Here is a 20,277-nt window from a genome sequence, read left to right on the forward strand (position 1 = left end):
GACCCAACACCCAAGACATTGGGCCTATATTGGGCCTAGGCCACTATGAAGGACATCTGCCAGGTTTTGCGTGCCTTCGATGATTCCACGTGGATGGTGAGTGCAGATGATGCACTAGTCAGCATGACTGGTTCCCTTATCTGCCTGCTTCAAAAAACACTGGGATGAGGTTGTGGAAGAGGTGGAGGATGAGGAGTCACAAATGCCATCTGCTTCTGGACAGGCTGCGCAACGTGTTTCCTCACAAAGGCCTAGGCAAGGGACACTTTGTGAGGAGGATGAGGAGGAGTCAATGGAGGAGGAAGACATCTGTCCAGAGGAGGGAGTTATACAATACACCAGTAGTCAATATGTAGAGCGAGGGTGGGGTGATGCAGAGCAGGCAGAGATCACGCCTCAAGCAGGGGACAGCGTTTCTTGGCCAGTTGGCAGTCTGCAGCACATGGTTGATTTCATGCTGCAGTGCCTGAGAAACGACCGCCGCATCGCCCACATTATCAACACGGCTGATTATTGGGTGTACACCCTCCTAGATCCTCGCTACTGGGACAACTTACAAAGCCACATAACACCGTTGAATCGGGAGCGTAAAATGCGGGAGTACAAAGACACACTGGTGAATTACATCATCTTCTCCAGTACAACCGAGAGCAGTGCTGCTAGTGCTTTACAAAGCAGCTCAGTGCGTCGAGGTAGTGGAGGAAGCTCTGCACAAAGAGGGAGCAGAAGCAGTGCCTCAGCACAAGGCAAGACCAGTATGGCTAAACTGTGGCAAAGTTTTGTGTACCACAAATGTCTACACCATCACAGATGGCTCTAATCAGCAGGAGGCAATGTTTCCATCAGATGGTGACAGACTACATGTCTTGCCCTCTCAGTGTACTCTCAGCCGGCTCTTCCCCCTTCAAGTCTTGGGTCTCTAAGCTGGATACATGGCCAGAGCTTAGCCAGTATGCATGCATTGGAGGTGCTGGCTTGACCTGCTGCTAGTGTATTATCGGAACGCATCTTTAGTGCCGCAGGTGGTGTACTAACAGACCGTCGCATGCAGACTATCCTCCGATAACGTTGACTGGCTTACTTTTCTGAAAATGAACAAGGCCTGGTTATCGCTGGAATTTGCCACTCCTCTTCCAGATTAAATAATTGGTTGGCAACAGTATCCAGGTCTCCTGTTGTGTTCATGTTTCTACCACCTGAACTGCAATCCCTGGGCTCCAACACCCCAGTTGCTGCTCAGAAGTGCCATCTGCACAGTCAACACATGACCCAGTGTTATTGGGTTTCAGTAACGACAGCTGATCCCCTGCTGTGTATCCGGCAATGCCTCCATTCTGCTTCTCCTGCATTCCCTGGGCTCCAATACCACCAGTTGCTGCTCAGAAGTGCCGTCTGCACAGTCAACACTTGCTGCCATGTTACTGGGTTTCAGTAACGTCAGCTGATCCCCTGCTGTGTATCCGGCAATGCCTCCACTCTGCTTCTCCTGCATTCCCTGGGCTCCAACACCTCCAGTTGCTGCTCAGAAGTGCCGTCTGCACAGTCAACAGTTACTCCTCTGTTATTGGGGTTCAGTAATGTCAGCTGATCCCCAGCTGTGTATCTGGCAATTGCTCCTGCTACCTCCACACTCACACTACTACAGATTTGAAACTTGCTCCAATTAGGCCTCGGCCTACACTCTGTTTCACCTGTAATCCCTGGTGTTGTGAATTCCGTTCTTGGGCTCCCTCCTGTGGTTATGAATGGTACTTTTGAGAGTTCTGCCCTTGGGCTCCCTCTGGTGATTTCGAGTGGAACTTAGCAGCTGCTTTCACTAATCGGTTCCCTGGCCTTGCTATTTAACTTGGCTCTGGTCTGTAGTCCATGCCAGCTGTCAATGTTTTCTGGTTGGATTCAGTCCTCTCCTTGGATTTCTCTGTTGGCCAGTCCATTTCAGCTTAAGATAAGTTCTGCTAGTTCTTGGGTTGTTCCTTTGCTTTTGACCTTCTGTTCAGGTTTAAGTTATGTCTCTTTTTGTCCAGCTTGTCATTATGAAATATTCAGGCTAGTTGGAAGCACTGGGGAAGCAGATTTGCCCCTCCACACCGTGAGTCAGTGTGGAGACTATTTTTTGTAAACTCTGCGTGGATTTTTAGTTTTTTAATACTGACCGCACAGTATCCTTTTCTATTTCTGTCTATTTAGATAGTATTGGCCTCCTTTGCTAAAATTCTATTTTCATTTCTGTGTTTGTCATTTCCCTCTCCACTCACCGTCAATATTTGTGGGGGGCTATCTTTCCTTTTGGGAGTTTCTCTGAGGCGAGATAGTTTTCCGTTTCCATCTTCAGGGGTAGTTAGTTCTTAGGCCGTGACGAGGTGTCTAGGGAGAGTCAGGAACACTCCACGGCTATTTCTAGTGTTGGTGCTAGGGGTAGGGATTGCAGTCAGTAAAGCTACCACCTCCTCAGAGCGTGTCCATGATTTATTTTACCCACCAGGTCATATCAGTGCTGCTCCGTAACCACCAGGTCATAACAGTACAGCTGGCCCACAATGTGTTAAATGCATCTCAAATGAAAGTTCTGAGTCATTTTTTTTTTCTTTGTAGCTTGTTTTTTCTTTTTTTATTCCCCTTGATCTTTGGATGTTTCAGGAGTTTGGTGCTGATATGGAGGTCTGTCTTCGCGTATCGATCCTCTCGCTGCAAGGGTACAGAGTATCCAAGATTATGTTATTCAAACTCCTGTTTCTGAGCCTAGAATTCCTATCCCTGATTTGTTTTCTGGGGATAGATCTAAGTTTTTGAACTTTAAAAATAATTGCAGATTGTTTTTGCTCTGAGACCCCGTTCCTCTGGTGACCCCATTCAGCAGGTGAAGATTGTTATTTGTCTGCTACGTGAAGACCCGCAGGACTGGGCAATCTCCCTTGAGCCAGGGAATCCTGCATTGCTCAACGTAGATGTATTTTTTCAAGCACTCGGACTGCTTTATGACGAACCTAATTCTGTGGATCAGGCAGAAAAAATCTTGCTGGCTCTGTGTCAGGGTCAGGAAGCAGCAGAAATATACTGTCAGAAATTTAGAAAGTGGTCTGTGCTTACAAAATGGAATGAGGATGCCCTGGCAGCTATTTTCAGAAAGGGTCTTTCTGAAGCCCTTAAAGATGTTATGGTGGGGTTCCCCACGCCTGCTGGTTTGAACGAATCAATGTCTCTGGCCATTCAGATTGATCGGCGCCTGCGTGAGCGTAAGGTGGTGCACCATATGGTGGTGTCCTCTGGGCAGAGTCCTGAGCCTATGCAATGTGATAGGATTTTGACTAGAGCAGAACGGCAGGAGTTCAGACGTCAGAATGGGCTGTTTTTACTGTGGTGACGCTACTCATGCTATCTCTGACTGCCCGAAGCGTACTAAGAGGGTCGCTAGGTCTGTTACCATCAATACTGTACAGCCTAAATTTCTCTTGTCTATTACCCTGATTTGCTCATTGTCATCCTTTTTTGTAATGACATTTGTGGATTCTGGCGCTGCCCTGAACTTAATGGACCTAGAATTTGCCAAACGCTGTGGTTTTTCCTTGGAGCCTTTGCAGAGCCCTATTCCCTTGAGGGGGATTGATGCTACGCCATTGGCCAAGAATAAACCTCAGTACTGGACACAGTTAACCATGAACATGACTCCAGCACATCAGGAAAATATTCGCTTTTTGGTGTTGCATAATTTGCATGATGTTGTTGTGCTGGGTTTTCCATGGTTACAGGTACATAATCCAGTGCTGGATTGGAAATCTATGTCTGTGACTAGTTGGGGTTGTCAGGGGATACATAGTGATATTCCTCTGATGTCAATTTCCTCGTCCCCTTCTTCTGAAGTTCCTAAGTTTTTGTCGGATTTCCAGGATATATTTGAGGAGCCCAAGTCCAGTTCCCTCCCTCCTCATAGGGAGTGTGATTGCGCTATTAATTTGATTCCTGGCTGTAAGTTCCCTAAGGGCCGACTTTTTAATCTGTCTGTGCCAGAGCATGCCACTATGCGGAGTTATGTAAAGGAGTCCTTGGAGAAGGGGCATATTCGCCCGTCTTCGTCACCGTTGGGAGCGGGGTTCTTTCTTGTTGCCAAGAAGGATGGCTCCTTGAGGCCCTGTATAGATTATCGCCTTCTCAATAAGATCACGGTCAAATTCCAGTACCCTTTGCCTTTGCTTTCTGATTTGTTTGCTCGGATTAAAGGGGCTAGCTGGTTTACCAAGATTGACCTTTGAGGGGCGTATAATCTTGTTCGTATTAAACAGGGTGATGAATGGAAAACAGCATTTAATAAGCCCGAAGGCCATTTTGAATATCTTGTGATGCCTTTCGGGCTCTCTAATGCTCCATCTGTGTTTCCGTCCTTTATGCATGATATTTTCCGGGAGTATCTGGATAAATTCATGATTGTATATTTGGATGATATTTTGTTTTTTTTCCGATGATTGGGAGTCTCATGTGAAGCAGGTCAGGATGGTATTTCAGATCCTTCGTGCTAATGCATTGTTTGTGAAGGGGTCTAAGTGCCTTTTTGGAGTTCAAAAGGTTTCTTTTTTGGGTTTCATTTTTTCTCCCTCGGCTGTTAAGGTCCAGGCTATTTATGATTGGACTCAACCCACATCTGTGAAGAGCCTTCAGAAATTTTTGGGCTTTGCTAATTTTTATCGCCGCTTCATTGCTAATTTTTCTACTGTGGTTAAACCTCTGACCGATTTTACCAAGAAAGGTGCTGATGTGGTGAATTGGTGCTCTGCGGCTGTGGAGGCCTTTCAGGAGCTTAAGCGTCGTTTTAATTCTGCCCCTGTGTTGCGTCAGCCAGATGTTTCTCTCCCTTTTCAGGTTGTGGTTGACGTTTCTGAGATTGGGGCAGGAGCTGTTTTGTCTCAGAGAAGTTCTGATGGCTCTTTGATGAAACCGTGTGCTTTCTTCTCCAGAAAGTTTTCGCCTGCTGAGCATAATTATGATGTCGGCAATCGGGAGTTGTTGGCTATGAAGTGGGCATTTGAGGAGTGGCGACATTGGCTTGAGGGAGCTAAGCATCGTGTTGTGGTCTTGACCGATCATAAGAATCTGATTTACCTCGAGTCTGCCAAGTGGTTGAATCCTAGACAGGTCGATGGTCTTTGTTTTTCTCTCGTTTTGATTTTGTGGTCTCGTATCTTCCGGGATCTAAGAATGAGAAGGCTGATGCCCTGTCTAGGAGTTTTTTGCCTGATTCTCCGGGAGTCCTTGAGCCGGCTGGTATTCTCAAGGAGGGGGTGATTCTTTCTGCTATCTCCCCTGATTTGCGGCGGGTGTTTCAGGAGTTTCAGGCTGATAGACCTGACCGCTGTCCTGTGGGGAAACTGTTTGTTCCTGATAGATGGACTAGTAAGGTAATTTCTGAGATTCATTGTTCTGTATTGGCTGGTCATCCTGGGATTTTTGGTACTAGAGATTTGGTTGCCAGGTCCTTTTGGTGGCCTTCCTTGTCACGGGATGTGCGTTCCTTCGTGCAGTCCTGTGGGACCTGTGCCCGGGCCAAGCCCTGCTGTTCTCGTGCTAGTGGGTTGCTTTTGCCTTTGCCGGTCCCTGGGAGGCCCTGGACGCATATTTCCATGGATTTTATTTCTGATCTTCCTGTCTCTCAGAAGATGTCTGTCATCTGGGTGGTTTGTGACCGGTTTTCTAAGATGGTCCATTTGGTACCTTTGCCTAAATTGCCTTCCTCCTCTGATTTGGTTCCATTATTTTTTCAGCATGTGGTTCGTTTGCATGGCATTCCGGAGAATATTGTGTCTGACAGAGGTACCCAGTTTGTTTCTAGGTTTTGGCGGTCCTTTTGTGCTAGAATGGGCATTAATTTGTCTTTTTCCTCAGCATTTCATCCTCAGACAAATGTCCAGACGGAGCGAACCAATCAGACCTTGGAAACCTATTTGAGATGCTTTGTGTCTGCTGATCAGGATGATTGGGTTACTTTCTTGCCGTTGGCCGAGTTTGCCCTTAATAATCGGGCTAGTTCGGCTACCTTGGTTTCGCCTTTTTTTTTGTAACTTCAGTTTTCATCCTCGTTTTTCTTCAGGGCAGGTTGAGCCTTCGGACTGTCCTGGTGTGGATTCTGTGGTGGACAGGTTGCAGCGGATTTGGACGCATGTGGTGGACAATTTAACGTTGTCTCAGGAAAAGGCTCAACGTTTTGCTAACCGCCGTCGGTGCGTTGGTCCCCGGCTTCGTGTTGGGGATTTGGTCTGGTTGTCTTCTCGTCATGTTCCTATGAAGGTTTCTTCCCCTAAGTTCAAGCCTCGTTTTATTGGTCCTTATAGGATTTCTGAAATTATCAATCCGGTGTCTTTTTGTTTGGCCCTTCCAGCTTCTTTTTCCATTCATAATGTGTTCCATAGATCTTTGTTGCGGAGATATGAGGTGCCCATGGTCCCCTCCGTTGACCCTCCTGCTCCGGTGTTGGTTGAGGGGGAGTTGGAATATGTGGTGGAGAAGATTTTGGATTCTCGTCTTTCGAGGCGGAAACTTCAGTATCTGGTCAAGTGGAAGGGTTATGGCCAGGAGGATAATTCTTGGGTTTTTGCCTCCGATGTCCATGCTGCCGATTTGGTTCGTGCTTTTCATTTGGCCTGATCGGCCTGGGGGCTCTGGTGAGGGTTCGGTGACCCCTCCTCAAGGGGGGGGTACTGTTGTGAATTCCGTTCTTGGGCTCCCTCCTGTGGTTATGAATGGTACTTTTGAGAGTTCCACCCTTGGGCTCCCTCTGGTGGTTTCGAGTGGAACTTAGCAGCTGCTTTCACTAATCGGTTCCCTGGCCTTGCTATTTAACTTGGCTCTGGTCTGTAGTCCATGCCAGCTGTCAATGTTTTCTGGTTGGATTCAGTCCTCTCCTTGGATTTCTCTGTTGGCCAGTCCATTTCAGCTTAAGATAAGTTCTGCTAGTTCTTGGGTTGTTCCTTTGCTTTTGACCTTCTGTTCAGGTTTAAGTTATGTCTCTTTTTGTCCAGCTTGTCATTATGAAATATTCAGGCTAGTTGGAAGCTCTGGGGAAGCAGATTTGCCCCTCCACACTGTGAGTCGGTGTGGAGACTATTTTTTGTAAACTCTGCGTGGATTTTTAGTTTTCTAATACTGACCGCACAGTATCCTTTTCTATTTCTGTCTATTTAGATAGTATTGGCCTCCTTTGCTAAAATTCTATTTTCATTTCTGTGTTTGTCATTTCCCTCTCCACTCACGGCCAATATTTGTGGGGGGCTATCTTTCCTTTTGGGAGTTTCTCTGAGGCGAGATAGTTTTCCGTTTCCATCTTCAGGGGTAGTTAGTTCTTAGGCCGTGACGAGGTGTCTAGGGAGAGTCAGGAACACTCCACGGCTATTTCTAGTGTTGGTGCTAGGAGTAGGGATTGTGGTCAGTAAAGCTACCACCTCCTCAGAGCTTGTCCATGATTTATTTTACCCACCAGGTCATATCAGTGCTGCTCCGTAACCACCAGGTCATAACACCCTGGGCTCTAACACCACCAGTTGCTGCTCGGAAGTGCTGTCTGCACAGTCAACACTGGCCACCTGTGTATTAACAAACTGCGATCTGATTGGTGCTTGGGGCTTTTTAACTCGTGCACTTTCCCTTCCCTTCTCACCCCTTGAGAAAGGCTACATTGCCAAAACGCGCATCGGGGAGGACGCCCGTGGACATATTCCTGGCTTAATACAGGTAACAATCTCCATTTATGTAGCTACTTATTGTGTTCCCTCTAATTATATGCCAGGTGTCATACACTATAGGCTGGGTGGCAATTGTGCAATATATGTATGTATTTATACTTACCCGGCGATTGACATATTAGATGTCCTTGTGGGCGTTCTTTGTTTCAGGCATGTGCTAGTGGGTGTATCCCTTCCCCCTTTCCTTGTTGTCATCCACACCTGTTTTTCAATAAATTTATTATAAATTATTTAAACTATATTTGGAAGTTTATGGTCGTGTTTTTTTTCGTGTTATGCACAGTCAACACTTGCCATGTTATTGGGGTTCAGTAATATCAGCTGATCCCCTGCTGTGTATCCGGCAATTTCTCCTGCTCCCTCCACAGTCACACTACTACAGAAATTAAAGGGAACCTCTCCCCCCCCCAGGCGTTTGTAACTAAAAGAGCCACCTTGTGCAGCACTAATGCTGCACAAGGAAAAGGTGGCTCTTTTAGTTATGCTCCTTGCACACGCTGAACTAAACACGTATAAAATGTGTCCCCTCATACCGTGAAACCGTCCCAGGAAGCAGGACTTTCCTTCCAAATCAGACGTGGCACATCTGTCATTCATACCCCCTTGGCGCCGTGCACCGCTTCCTGAGCGTTGTTTGAATCTGTCCCAGGGCCTGTGCTGTTAGGTTAACCCTTGGCCATGCGCAGCTAGCGCTGCCCGTCTTCTAACATCATTTGATGTCAGGCTGACTGCTCCTGTGTGGCCGCGCTGCCGGAGATACAGCCCTGCAGTGTCTTCTGATTTATTCAAACTGCGGGGTTGGGATTCATGGGCATGCGCTGTGCATATCTTTGCCTCTCACTCATCTCCCTCCACCTTCTTCAGACTGTGCAGCGTCAGCTGATCCCTAATCGCCGTGGCATGCGCTTAGGGATCAGCTGACGCTGCACAGTCTGAAGAAGGTGGAAGGAGATGAGTGAGAGGCGAAGATATGCACAGCGCATGGCCATGAATCCCAGCCCCGCAGTGTGATTAAATCAGAAGACACTGCGGGGCGGGATCTCGAGCAGCGTGGCCGCACAGGCACAGTCAGCCTGACATCAAATGATGTCAGAAGTCAGGCAGTGATAACTGCGTATGGCCAAAGGATAACATAACAGCGCTGGCTCCGGGACAGATTCAAACAACGCTCAGGAGGCAGCGCACGGCGCCAAGGGGGTATGAATGACAGCTGTGCCATGTCTGATTAGGAAGGAAAGTCCCGCCTCAAGGACGGTTTCCTGGTATGAGGGGGCACATTTTATAATTGTTAACTTCAGTGTGTGCACGAAGCATAAGTAAAAGAGCCACCTTTTCCTTGTGCAGCATTAGTGCTGCACAAGGTGGCTCTTTTAGTTACAAACGCCTGGGGGGGTAAAGGTTCCCTTTCAACTTGCTCCAATTAGGCCTCAGCTTACAGTCTGTTTCTCATGTAATCTCTGGGCTCCAACAGCACTCCCTCCTGCCCAGCCTGGTTCCAGCACGCCAGCTGTTTCCGGGTAGTGTCACGGTCACTTTGCCTCCAATACGTTGTCCTGTTGGGTTGCGGTCGGGTTAGCTGACTCTATTGTGCCTGCAGTTTGGGTGTTTCTTATGTGGGCTGTGATATCTGGCAATGAAGGCTGGTTCCGTAGTGCCAATAGGACAAGCACCACCTGTAGGACTGTGGGTTTTGGTAACTCCGGCCGGCTCGCGGCCTTGAAATGTTTTGTTCATTTGGACCTTCTGCTGACTATCTGAGTTCCAGCACCATTAGCTGGTTCTTTAGAAGTCAATCTTGAATAGGTCCCCCTGGGTTCCAGTACCATCTACTGGTTCCAGGCAGAGCCACTGGCTGAGGTGCCCCCTTCTCGGTATCCGAGTTCCACCAATGTCTGGTGGTCCTTGGTAGTGCTCTCTGGCACGGGTACCTCCTGCTTAGTAACCAGGTTCCAGTACCGTCAGCTGGTCCCTGGTAGTTCCATTGGCTCTTGTACCTTCTGCTACCCATCCGGGTTCCAGTACCGTCAGCTAGTTCTCGGCAGTGTCTTTTGCTCTTGTACCTTCTGCTCCCCATCCTGGTTCTAGTACCATCAGCTGGTTCCAGGCAGAGCCATTGGCTTAGGTGCCCCCTTCTGGGTATCCGAGTTCCACCAACGTCTGGTGGTCCTTGGTAGTGCTTTCTGGCACGGGTACCTCCTGCTTAGTAACCGGGTTCCAGTACCGTCAGCTGGTCCTCGGTAGTTCCGTAGGCTGTTGTACCTTCGGCTACCCATCCGGGTTCCAGTACGATGAGCTGGTTCTCGGCAGTGTCTTTGGCTCTTGTACCTTCTGCTCCCCATCCTGGTTCCAGTACTGTCAGCTGGTTCCGGGCAGAGCCTTTGGTTTAGGTGCCTCCTTCTGGGTATCTGAGTTCCACCAATGTCCGGTGGTCAATGGTAGTGCTTTCTGGCACGGGTACCTCCTGCTTAGTAACCAGGTTCCAGTACCGTCAGCTGGTCCCCGGTAGTTCCATTGGCTCTTGTACCTTCTGCTACCCATCCGGGTTCCAGTACTGTCAGCTTGTTCTTGACAGTGTCTTTGGCTCTTTCTTGTACCTTCTGCTCCCCATCCTGGTTCCAGTACCGTCAGCTGGTTCTGGGCAGAGCCTTTGGCTTAGGTGCCTCCTTCTGGGTATCCGAGTTCCACCAACGTCTGGTGGTAGTTGGTAGTGTTTTCTGGCACGGGTACCTCCTGCTTAGTAACTGGGTTCCAGTACCGTCAGCTGGTCCTCGGTTGTTCCATTGCCTCTTGTACCTTCGGGTAGCATCCGGGTTCCAGTACCGTCAGCTGGTTCTCGGCAGTTCCTCAGCCTTCTTGTACCTTCTGCTACATTTCCAAGTTCAAGCTTTTGGAAATGGTTTTTGCTAATCACTCTGGATCTCCCTGATGACGACCCTAAAGACGACGACCCTGAAGACCACCCCAAAGAAGACAACGACCCCGGAGACGACGACCCTGGGGACGACGACCCTGAAGACCACCCCAAAGAAGACGACGACCCTGGAGATGACGACCCTGGAGACGATGACCCTGAAGACCAAGAAGCAGAAAAACAAGAAGCTGCAGAACAATAAACAGAAGAACATTAAGCATAAGACTAAAAATCAGAGCAAAAGATATTATCTAAATTATTAGACTAAGCAGTGTATGGGGTGAGTCCGTTCCTCCTTGTGGTGCCCCTGGTAAAAACCTGCTGCTGCAGGCCAAACTGAACTTGGACAAATCCTGTTGTAAATATTTTGGGACAGGCAGAACGGTGGGTCATAGGGGCGGTGAGGCGGAAGGGTCTCCGCAGCCCTTTTGGAGAACATGTCCACATAGGGCCAATATTGCTTGGGGTGAGAGGAAAGATCTGCGGGTACCTCAGTAGTAGCAACCTGAATGAATTCCCTCTGACATCTACCCCCACAAGATTCACTCCATCCCAAAATTCTGCCTGTGGACCACTCAATATGAGGAGAGTGGTACCGTAGCCAAGGTATCCCTAACAGGACCTCTTCAATTCCCTCAGGAATGACTAGCAGAGATATAATCTCCTGATGAGATGGCGACATGGATAGAGTAAAAGGGATGGTCTGGTGTGTTATCTGTGAGGGCAGTGTCGACCCATTCACTCCTTGTATGGTCACTATTTGAGCAAGCATCACCAGGGGTATTGTGAGTCGTTGGGCGAAGGCTGAAGACATAAAATTGCCCTCCGTCCCGGAATCCACGCAAAGCTCTACCGAATGAGTGGATGAGCCTATAGTAATTGTCCCCTTAAAGGACAATTTGGAGGCAAACGTCACCGTGTCTAGTGTACCTCCACCTACTACCACTAGGCGCTGACGTTTCCCCGACTGCTGGGAACATCTGGTGGCAGGATGTCCTGATTGCTGGCAGACATGACAGACCTTGAGTGCATGAGCGGTCCGGAACTTAGATCCCGCTCGTGCCACTTCAATGGCCTCATGTGACTCAGGCGCCTGGACCGGAGATTCCAAAGGTTTGGCGAAGGTGGGAGCCATCTACACCAAAGAAGGAAAACTCATTTCCAAACACAGGTTAAAAAATACATTTTTATTAATACACAATATCAAAAATACATAATCATGTTCAAAATAATATAATAACAAAGTACCATAGGGGGAGCATACAGGGTCAGAGATACAAGTTGGACACCTGGAAATAGCAGAGCAGTATGCAGACAACAACCTGAAAAAATAGACTGCTATCAAAGGGGTATATTGTGTAAAAGTTTTTTTCTTTTAATATATAATATATCATATAAATGCTATTAAACCTAAAGTGCTAGTGCAAAATATATATATATATATATATATTGTGGAGAAACGGGGTCAGTGGGTGCTCTCGTCCGCTGGCCCAGCTGTCTTTAGCAAGACTGCATGGGCCACGGCTCATGAGACTGCATGGGCCACTGAACGCCCGCTCTATCTCCCCGTGGGCAATACACAACACAGACAACACAGGGTTAAGGTAAAACAGTGTGGCAATACATTATTGAACCACAACACACAGTAGCAAACAGAACAATCCCACCATGGCTGGAATTGTTTGGTTACATGGGCGCATATAAAGATCACTGTGTCTCCACGTAAATTCACAAGCCAATATGCAGATAAAAAGCCAGTTCTTTTGGTTTTTGCAAAAACATGGTTGTCTGGGAAATTAAGATACAATCTGGTTTCTTCACATATATATTTAAATATGTGTAACAAAAAAATAAATTTAAATATACAAGACTCTCACGACGTATCCATTTGCAATGGCAGAAACAAAGATATATATAAAGTGCAATGTCACATGTTCCAGACCAAAGGCCCTGTGGATGTTGTCAAAACATGAATAATACAAGACAGCCAGTCAAATTAAGCACTGCATATTTACCTCTAGAGTATAGGTATCCAGGAGCCCACCACACCTGACGTACGTTTCGCTCTGAGAGCTTCGTCCAAGGTGGGAGCCAGCCGAAACCTCTGCCTACACTGGGCGGCCCACTCTAACCTTTGCTCGTTAAAATGGAGGTCAATACGAGTGAATACAGCTATTAGCTCCTCCAGTGTTGCAGGAATCTCCCTAGTGGCCAAAGCATCCTTCACATGGTCAGCCAGCCCCCTCCAAAATATAGGGATAAGGGCTTTATCTGACCACTCCAGCTCTGATGCTAAGGAGCGGAAGTGGACAGCAAAATGGCTGACCAAGGACAAGCCCTGAATAAATGCTAACAGTTGGAGCGCTGTATCATGGGTGACTCGAGGTCCTAAAAAGACCTGCTTCAGAGTGCTCAGGAACAGCGGAGCACTCTGCACCACATGATCGCCACGCTCCCACAGTGGTGTAGCCCATTCCAATGCCCTGTCCGACAGGAGAGACAAAATGAATCCCACCTTTGCCCGCTCTGTGGGGAAACGTGCAGCCAGGAGCTCGAGGTGTATAGAGCACTAACTCACGAAAACCCCTACAAGATTTGCTATCTCCAGAATATTTATCTGGCAGCGGGAGGCAAGATAGGGTCGGAACAGGGGTGGCAGTGGACAAAGTTGCTGCAGCCACGCTAGCAGCCTGAACAGCTACTGCGGTAACATCCACAGCTGAGGTTGTGCGCTCGAGAGCTGCCAACCAGCCCTCCAGCTGCAGGATGTACCGCAAGGGTTGCTGTTCGTCCGTCATTACTAGCCAGACCCTGGAGCTAGTGTAATGTTAGGGCTAGCGGAACGCACCAAATAATTAGAAAGATAGTATAAGGTGCATTCGCAGCCCAGGGTCCACCGTGCAGAGATGGAACTTCTGCTGAGTAATGACAGACTATATGGCGGTACAACATGGATTCACACACGGGTTAACTTCACCCAGTATGAAGAAAGCGAACCCTGTTGCGTCACAGGGCCGCTGTACCGTACAAAGAGGGCAAGCAAGGAGTCACAGAACTCTATCCCAAGACTCGGGATTAGAGTTCATCTAAACCTCTTGCGCTCGACACCGCAACTGGGGACACTTTTACACATCAACACACACACGTTTACAAGTGTACACTAGCACATGGCTGAGCAGCCATGCAAACCTTTTATAGTGGCAGTGCTACAAGACCTTCCAGATGGTCCAATAGGAGCCACAACAGGACCTGAGCATGTGACCCCCGACCTCCAATGGGAGGTCATCCTGTGGGCATGCTCGGTATGGATAAAGCAGGACTTAGTCCCAGAAAGACCTGCTCGCTGCTGATCAGTGCTGGCTACAAAGGCAGAGCCTGGAAGAGCAGTAGTAACCAGTTGCCCAGGGCCGGCCCGAATGTATAGGCGAACTAGGCGGCCGCCTAGGGTGCCGACCCTAAGGGGGCGCCAGAGAAAAAATAGAAAAAATTTTAAAAAATATTTTCAAAAGGCAAAAGGTGTATGGAGCGGAGCTGAATGTGTATGAGGTGTATGGAGCGGAGCCATGTGTGTATGAGGTGTATGGAGCGGAGCCGCGTGTCTACGAGGTGTATGGAGCGGAGCGCATGTGTACGGAGTGCAGCCGCGTGTGTAGGAGTAGCTATGTGTGGCCATTATACGGTACGAAGTATCATGTGCGGCCAATATACAGTATGGAGCATCATGTGTGGTCATTATACAGTATGGAGCACTGTGTGGCAATATTTTTTTGCTTATAATTATTCTTTATGAAACAGTTTGATCAGCAGTGCTAAATGGGTGTGGTTGGGACGTGGATATGGGTGTGGCTAGTTATGAATGGGTGTGGTCAGAGGGGTGGCCTAAAATTTGCCGCGGCACACTTCGCGCGCCGCAAACTTTGTCCCCCTTTCCCATCTTCAAAAGTTGGGAGGTATGTTAAAAGCAGTAGGGGCGCAACAAAATAGTTTTGCCTAGGGCGCCGCAATCTCTCGGGCCAGCCCTGCAGTCGCCCATTATCAACCTGAGCTAGACGCTGGGTCCGATGTCTCCGCTGAGCAGGCTCCACTGCGGCTGGAGAAGAATGGGAGACCGCAGCAGAGATGGTTCGAGATTCCCTCTGTGCAGAAGCGGGAACTCGACATCTAACAATATCATGACTTTTCTTGTGCATCATGGGTCACATGGAAGACATACAGTGGGAATATGCAGTTGGTGCAAAATGCATCTGGAAGATGGAGAGAACTTTGCAGCAGTCATCATGGGGCACAACTGAGTAATATGTCACCTGTTCCGACTTGGAAATGAACCTGGACAGTCATACATCAACCTAAGGACAGGGATGTAATTGTAGATAGAGGGAAAGATAAATGGGTATGTAGAAAGATTAGGCCTTAATTTACTTTGAACAAAAGCTTCAATGCCTCATCCTTACCTTGAATCTAAATGTTTCAGCAAATCAAATTGACTTCTTGGTGCTACACTATGAGACAGCAGATACCCTTGTTGCTCCTTTCGCTATTCCCCTGTATAAATATAAGATGATAGATGTGGGCTGAATTTTTCATTTGACACCCCTCACAGTATAATTTTTGTGGTCTATTATCAAGGCCAGAGTTCAGAAGTGTGAGTTATTTCCTTCCTTCTGCTCTACAGCTAAGACTACAATGTGCAGTGTACTCCAAAGTTTTTCACGGAATTCACTTTATTTGCTCTTTACAATTATTATACGGCTTTAAGTGGACAAGTTAAAAGCGTGTTAGCAGTAAAAATACCTGTGTTTTCCGTGTAACAGGCTTGAAATATATATGGTGCATTAAACCCTTTGAAGTGGCGCTGAAGTACAATGTTCCAGAGTTAAATGGCATCCACTTTATCCATCTAGTGAAGGAGGCTTTTAGGATAAGTCACACAACGGGCTAGTGCGGAGGACTACGTGAGAGGCTTTTAATTCTTATTCCGAGCTCCAACAGAAAGTCTGGGTCCTTTTCACTTACTAGTATTCAATTAAAAGCACATTCCAGTGAATCTCTATTACTTAATGCTTCAGGCTTTAATGAAAGCGGAGACAGGCAAGAGAACGGCTACATGTATAAAGCACCACTGCTCTGTATTTTCTTGCCCTCACTACATATTGTTATTTGCCTATGTGGAACATTATGAATTTTCTGAAATAATGAATTTCACACGTGTATGCTAAAAAAAAAATGCATTAACCTTTTCCCTTTTTGCTTCATGCTGTCAAAGTGTTTCCATTAATACGAATATGTGAGAGTAATGAATAATCAGTTTTTCAGCATTTTTGTTTACCTAATTTGTTTATTTCTATTGACTTCAATGCGGAAAACCAGCTTAGGATAAGAGATGCTGGAGTGTAGCTAAAGGGAGTGTGTCTTGTGGTTCTTGTTCCCCTGATGTTGGTTGCAGAGGCCAACACACCACCTCCTTACTTTAGTCAGGGTATTTAACTATCCTGGGCAGCATGATGGCTTTCCAGCACTGGGATCCTGGGTTCAAATCCCACCAAGAACAACATCTGCAAGAAGTTTACATGTTCTCCCTGTGATATCGTGGAAATAATGATACAGAATTTCGATTGTGAGCCCCATCTGGGACCGTGATGACGTCTGTAAAGTACTGTCAAAATAATGGCACTATATTACTGAATAAAATAAATATAGAGTTACTAGATTGTGGCCCGATTCTAACGCATCGGGTATTCTAGAATATGCATGTCCCCGTAGTATATGGACAATGATGATTCCAGAATTCGCGGCAGACTGTGCCCGTCGCTGATTGGTCGAGGCAACCTTTATGACATCATCGTCACCATGGCAACCATTATGACATCTACGTCGATACTGTGCCCGTCGCTGATTGGTCGAGGACTGGCAACCTCGACCAATCAGAGACGTGGGATTTCCATTATGACATCTACGTCGATACTGTGCCCGTCGCTGATTGGTCGAGGCCCAGGCGGCCTCGACCAATCAGAGACGCAGGATTTCCAGGACAGACAGACAGACAGAAAAACCCTTAGACAATTATATATATAGATGGCTGCAGCTGTACCTTTTTCCCAGATGAAGGAAAGCTTAATTTTGAATTTGTGTTGTGAAAAGATATAAAAATAAACTAGACAGTTTTCTGCTAGTAAGATCCTGGTCACAAATACGTTCATTTGGCATTCTGGTATTTTTGTAAATCTGGTGCAACTCCTTAAATCCATAAAGGGGTTGTCTATTCCAAAACGACCAATCAGAATTCACTCCATGTGACAGCAGACTTGTGAATCTGTGCTTTCAGTGAAAGTGGAAACAGTCTAGTGGGAATGTGTCCAGGAGAATGCATATCCTATACTTGAGGTCACATGACCAGCGCTCTCTGCATTGACACCGGAGAATCTGCACTTTGTGAGGATTCACAAGTCTGCAGTGACATAGAGTGACCTCAGACTTGTCACTTTAGACAGGACAGCCCTTCAACTATCATATGACATTTCGTGAAGTAATAAATACTGAAAAATAAACCTTTCTCAGAATTATAGAATTTTGAAGAAACAAAATATTTTCTAATTCAGTAATGAAAGTTCTGGCCCTTTAAGAGCAGGAAACTAATTAGTAGTGGGGCACTAATTGGACAAGCATGTATGAGGCCTATTCTCCTGTAGTGATTATCTTCTGCTAATAAAATGCCAATTGAATTGAGACATCAAAACAAAGCCCTGTAAGTGACACATTACTATAATGAGGGTCTCTCAGATTACAAAGCAAAAAACTGCTGACGAATTCCCATTAAATTGACTCTGTCAGCACAGATGTACGCTCGGCACATTATGACTCGGCCAATTTTCATTGTTTGCTCCCCTTCTTCCCAGAGCCATAACTATTTTATTTTTGGTCAAAATGGCCATGTGAGGGCTTGTTTTATGTGGGACAAGTTGTACTTTTGAATGACACCATTGTTTTTAACATATAGTGTACTAGAAAACAGGAAAAAAAATCCAAGTGCGGTGAAATTGCAAAAAAGTGCAATCCCACAGTTGTTTTTTTTTTACCATGTTCACTAAATGCTAAAACTGTCATGCCACTATGATTCTCCAGGTCATTACGAGTTCATAGACACCAAACATGTATAAGTTGTTTTTACTTAAGTGGTGAAAAAAAATCCGAAGTTTGCTAAAACAAAAGAAAAAATTGCACCATTTTCCGATACCGTAGCGTCTCCATTTCTTGTGATCTCGGGTTGGTGAGGGCTTATTATTTGCGTGCCGAGCTGATGTTTTTACTAATACCATTTTGGTGCAGATACGTTCTTTTGATCGCCCGTTATTACATTTTAATATGATGATGCGGCAACCAAAAAAACATAACTCTGGCGTTTTGACTTTTTTTCTCATTACGCCATTTAGCAATCGGGTTAATTCTTTTTTTATATCGATAGATCGGGCGAGTCTGAATGCGGTGATACTAAATATGTGTATGTTTGATTTTTTTATTGTTTTATTTTGAATGGGGTGAAAGGGGGTGATTTGAACTTTTATATTTTTTTAAATATTTTAATATTTTTTAAAACTTTTTTTTACTTTTGGCACTCTTCAATAGTCTCCATGGGAGACAAGAAGCTGCCATAATCCAATTGTCTCTGCTACATACATGTTGTAATCAGATGTGTAGTAGAATTGCTCACTTGCTCACATAGCAATCTGGCAGTGACAACAACCATAGAGGACTGCTGGAGACCTCTGGTTGTCATGTCAACCCATTGGTGCATGCGATCACGTGACAGGGTCACGATGGGCTGGATTTCCGGCACGCTTGCCGGAAGAGCACCTTAAATGCACTGTCAGAGATTGACAGTGGCATTTAACTAGTTTTAACTAGTTAACAGCCGTGAGCAGATCGTGATTCCACCCGTGGCTGTTAGAGGCACATGTCAGCTGTTCAAAATAGCTGACACGTGCCAGAAAATGTGGGCTCAGAGCCAGAGCCCACATCAAAGGGAGGGAGACTGACATCGACGTACTAGTAGGCCTAATGTCGGAAAGAGGTTAAAGGAATATTGCCATCTCTGACTATTTCTTTGATTATTTGAAGGATCCATTGAAAACCACAGTAGGTTCATTAAAAGAAGGAATGTCCAGATAAAGCAAATCTTGCAGCTACTCCCTGCCAGAAGGCTCCTGGAACTATGAGCCTAAATAATGCATGGCACAGCTGTGAGCCAGCATGTTGTGACATCTTAGATGTTACAGATGTGTCCAAACATTTTTTTTTTCAAATTTGTTCAAGGAGTCAATTTCAGCTTACTGCATTGTCGCAACATGTAAGAAGAACTCGGACTGAAATCCACATTACAAACACACACAGAATAAACATCTGCAAGCAAAAGAAGTTCACTCCCCCAGTGAAAACCATCTGATAACACCCACTTGGAATAAACAAAATTAACTCATCAGAGGTAAAATATTTTGATTGCTAATATCTTCACAACTGAGAGGTGAAATAAAAACAACAACAAAACAAACATTTTGTACAGTTCTGCAGTAACTGTTAGGGCTCCTACTCACTTGCGAGAGACTCGGATGAGTCTCACACGGCAATACCCCGACACTGCACCTGGCACAGAGGAGTGGAGTGTGCGGCTGCATGTATTCCTATGCGTCCGCACGCTCTGATCTGAGTGCCGGGTGCAGAGTCGGGTTTTAAACATGCGAGACTCATCCGAGTTGCTCGCAAGTGAGTAGGAGCCCTTATACTGTGTGTCTAATTCAATATGAAAAATTTGATGAAATGTCCTCTTTAAAGGCTTGTCTTAAGCTTAGTCTTCAGGAACACCCTGCTCGTCTTGATTGAACATTGCACTATTGAAGATTGATAATCTGAGCCACCGGCATAGTTAAGGCAATGGTTTTAAAGTTGTCCGGTTTACAGTAAATTGAATAAGTCTTTAGTCACTCTGTGTGATTGTAGACTTTTGAATCCTCCAGAGCACTCACTGTGAGTATTCCCCAATTTCTGAGCCAGAATCGGCAGGCAATACAAGTGTATGGACTGAGGTCACATCTACAAGACTGGAGTATGCATAACGCATACGTGCCTTCCGATCCCAGCTCAGAAACCAGCGCATCCTCACAGTGCACAGTGCGTGGGCTGGGGGGATTCATAAGTCTGCAGTCACACAGAGTAACTGCAGACTTATCAAGTTAGACAAGACGAGCCCTTTTAACTGCATGTTCTCCAATGTTGCTAGCAGAGGAGCTTTGCTTCTGTAGCACCAGTGATACACTGGAGCTGGCCGGATCCAGTGATAACGACAGCTTCAGAGCAGCGCATGCTAACTACAAAGCAAACAGCTTGTAAACGCATGCTTCTTACCTAGGAAACTGGCCACAACAGAGGTGACCGGTAAAGCTGTAAACAAAAACTAAATATCCCTCCAGTCTTGAGAACAAAGAGGATTTTAAATAGGAAGTAAATTGCAAAGTTGAATGTTTTTACAATCACTTTGTAATTTTCACCATTTGCAAACGAGAAATCCCTTTAAGACGCATACGCCTCTTAACAAATTTAGCGCATGTTAGGTTGCCTGGGCAGCAGTGTTTGAAAAACGACTTTAATCATGGA

The 20,277-nt window shown here is 46.3% G+C and overlaps 1 long non-coding RNA gene across 1 annotated transcript in view; it reads left to right on the forward strand.

Annotated features, from left to right (window-relative positions):
• LOC143773375 (uncharacterized) overlaps positions 1 to 19,099 on the forward strand; it is a 112,295-nt gene extending 93,196 nt beyond the window's left edge. The window contains exon 3 of the long non-coding RNA XR_013215158.1: positions 18,748 to 19,099. This is a non-coding gene — a long non-coding RNA (uncharacterized LOC143773375). The remainder of the gene's footprint in view (positions 1 to 18,747) is intronic.
• The last annotated feature ends 1,178 nt before the right edge of the window (positions 19,100 to 20,277 follow it).

Source organism: Ranitomeya variabilis, chromosome 5, assembly GCF_051348905.1.
Source record: "Ranitomeya variabilis isolate aRanVar5 chromosome 5, aRanVar5.hap1, whole genome shotgun sequence".
Lineage (NCBI taxonomy): Eukaryota > Metazoa > Chordata > Amphibia > Anura > Dendrobatidae > Ranitomeya > Ranitomeya variabilis.